Source organism: Cariama cristata, unplaced genomic scaffold (assembly GCF_000690535.1).
Source record: "Cariama cristata isolate BGI_N322 unplaced genomic scaffold, ASM69053v1 scaffold18424, whole genome shotgun sequence".
NCBI classification, from domain to species: domain Eukaryota; kingdom Metazoa; phylum Chordata; class Aves; order Cariamiformes; family Cariamidae; genus Cariama; species Cariama cristata.
Window position 1 is genome coordinate 25,640 of NW_009613698.1, and position 3,466 is coordinate 29,105.

A 3,466-nucleotide genomic window follows, 5' to 3' on the forward strand; every position below is an offset into this window, starting at 1 on the left:
GGGGGGGGGGTGCATGGAAAGGCAGCTGTGAGAGGGGGTAAGACCCACAGCTAAATTTCTCTATTTTTTTAACTGACCGGCTTGGGTTAAACACAATAAACCAAACCCCCCTCACCCAGGAAGACCATTTGCAGAAGGAGAGATGTGTTTTGAGGAGCGGAGCCAGGAACGCAGCCAGCACCGTCCCACAGTGCTGCAGCACATCACACCATGGATGTGCCCCAGCAATGCCCTGGTGTCCTCAGAGGACACAAACCTGGACAAGGATGACAGAGCCACCCTTTTCACCTTGTAATCAAAAGAGAAGACCACAAGGACAGGACTGCAAGCGCCATTCTCAACCTGCAGATGCAAACAGGCAATGCCAGAGAGGCAGGCAGCCCTGGAGCTCACAGGAGGCTTCCCTCTCTTGCCCCAGAAGTCATGAGCCCCAGAAATCCTAAGATTGGCCGAGGCCAATCTTATAAATAAAACAATTTTATTTTTTTTAAATCCCTCAGAATTAGAGGTCTGGGTATAAAATGAAAATCTGACACTCAAACTTGCAGCACATCTTACTGCATCTACTACATGATATGATTTCTAACTGCAGAACAGTATTAAAGAAAGCATTCAAGATTTAACAGATCTACAAAAATAGCTTTATAAGCTTTAATAACTACCAGTTCTAACTGAAAAATCCATCTTCTTGAACAACTCACCTACAACATACTGCCCCCCAAAAATTAATTTTAACTATCTAAATTACATTTATTTAACTCTGGAAAAAACACATTCATTGTAATAAAGATTTTCCGCAACAGCTGCTTTTCTTAACCATGATCTCAACTTTATTCTCTTGAGAATAACCACTGAAGAAAAGCCAAATGTAAAATCCTGTTTCCTGTCAATTTAAGCAGATGTTTTTATGTAATCAAAAGCATTGTGGAGGCCCAAGCCAAACTGTATTCTCACTGCATTCTCAAAATAGGTCTACCAATGAAACACTAGCAAAAGAAAAAACATTCAGCAAGCTTACTACAGCTCAGAAACCTAAAAATCGCAGTTCTCTTCAAAACAACATCACCCAATAAAAACCAACTGCAGAAATTAAAGTTTTTAAATGGCCAAGTTCCTTGAAAGCAAGTTCCCAGCATCTACTTGGCAAAGACACAAGTCACATAGTAATGTTAATTAAGATTATTTTAAAGAAATTTTGAGTGCAAAATCAGCATAACCAAAGTACATGGAAGTTTGGCAGCTTGCTGCTGTACCCTTTAACAACAAAACTCTGGGCTCTGAAACCTGAATGCATTTATTCTGACAAGGACCATCAACTTTTTAGCTCAGTTTGATCCAAACTCAAAAGTATTGATCACTTATCATCTGCTTCTCACTGGGCAAATTTGCTGGTGTTACAAATGGAGAAAAAATGGATAGTCAAGTGATATTAAACTTTGGTATCAGCTACAGACATCCGTGCACTTTCACAGCTCAGAAGGACAATACCGAAGGGCTCAGTCGGTTCTAGGGAAGTAGATCCACAGAGGCAGGTATGAGATATATACAGGGCAAAAATACTTCATACAAAAAAAAAAAAACCATTGCATGGGACATCAAACCCATAGGAAAAAGGAGGGACCCAACATGAGCGTTGTTCTTCAAGACTTGTATAAAGTTCCATCTATCCTCAAGCACATCGTCTCTGTTTCTGGAAAGAGGGTTAACTTCATCTTTGCGGTAACATTTAAGGAGAGGCCAAATTCCTTCTCGATTTTCCAGCTTGATTAACAGTACCCATAAAATGCCTAAGGAATTTGGGTTGAGAGAGAAAGAAGAACTTCTATCCCTTTTGTTTTTAAAAGGGATAACACGTTAAACAAACATCCCCTCATCAAGGTTGGAATAAATCAAGTCATGAAGGCAAAGACCATTTTTCTTATTAAAAAAGCTACAGTGCACGCTATTGAAACATGGTTTATGCTATTTATCATCTTAGCCTATAAAAAGGTTACCCACACTAAGTTCGCTGGTGTAACTCCAGCAGTATGCCATATTCAGCACAGCTAAGTCTTACATCAAAAATAGTGCTTGAGCCAGCAGAATACATCTCCCCAGGGTATCACATAATTTTGGCGCTATGACTGCACTTTAGGGCTTTTGCTTTGGCTCCAACGTCACTAAGGAACTCAGTTTATTTACAGACACATTAGTATCAGTAAAACACATTACTATCAGATATTACTACACAGGGTAGGAATAGTGGCTTTAAGAATGTCTCAAAGTTTGGTCACACTAAAGCCATGCCATTCACCACACGAGTCTCACAACGGTTTCATCCTCGTGGTATTAAGTTACTTCTCCAGGAGCTACACCACAAAAAGCAATGAAAATGAAAACAGTCATGAACCACTGCAGTAACAGCACCTACTAATAGCACTTTGTTGAGTTGCTCCAAAACTTGTTTCACACGCTACCAAAATGCACGCAAAGCAGCAGCCAGGGAGGCCCCCTGCTTTAACAGGAATATTAGCAAATGCAGTTACTGCTGTCCCCCATGACCCCCCAGAGCTGTTTGGTGGGGCACAGGGGAGAACGGGCACATGAAGGCAGCCCCAGTAATCCTCCCAACCCACTGATGACTGAAAGAACCACAGCTGGAAGACCAAATCTAGCCTAGGATTTGAACCTTCAGGAAAGATCTCAGATTTTTTCCAGGTGGTTCACACAAAAGCAAGAGAATAATTAGATGCTCAGCATGGGCAGAGTGACCAAAGAAGAAATATCAATAGAATTATGACCATAAGATGTTTAAATATGTAAAACAACAGGAATAAGCTCACTGGCTAGTCTGTTGCAGATGGGACAAGTAGCAATGGGTTTCTATTGCAGAAGTGGATATTTGGGAAAATGAAGCAAAAAATAAAGTGCCTGGGGGAGATGTGGTCTAACACCAAGCTAGAGAGACAACTGGTAAGAATAAGAGTCCTCTTGAGTGCAACCAAGGAGGAGATGTGAACAGGGCCTTGCAACCGCCCTTCTCCTCAAGTCCATGGTCCTTCATCCATCAGAACTGACTAAATCAAGAAAACAGGTGTGGTGCGGTGCACTGCGGAAAGATGGGGAGCACTGATTCCTCACCCCATGGATGCTGAAGGGCGTAAGTCCTGCACTGCTCTCCATCACCACTTGCTCTTATCCCTCACTTGCTCCGCCAGCACCTGCATTTGCTCAACCTTTCCACAAGCCAAATTTAAAGGAATCTGTGACAGGGTCTGTGGAGTGCCAGGCAGAGAGCAGCTACGAGAGAAGTTAAGACCACACCACTTCTTGTACCATGGGGTCTCATCTCCCCACCACCAGCGGCAATTACCTAAGTGCCTCTCGTAGCTGTAAGTGATCTGTCACCCCCTCGGGAATTGCCCCTCGCGGGGCAGCTCTTTGGGAAGGCTCCTCCCAATGTCCGCGTCTTCAGCCGCACCCCGCT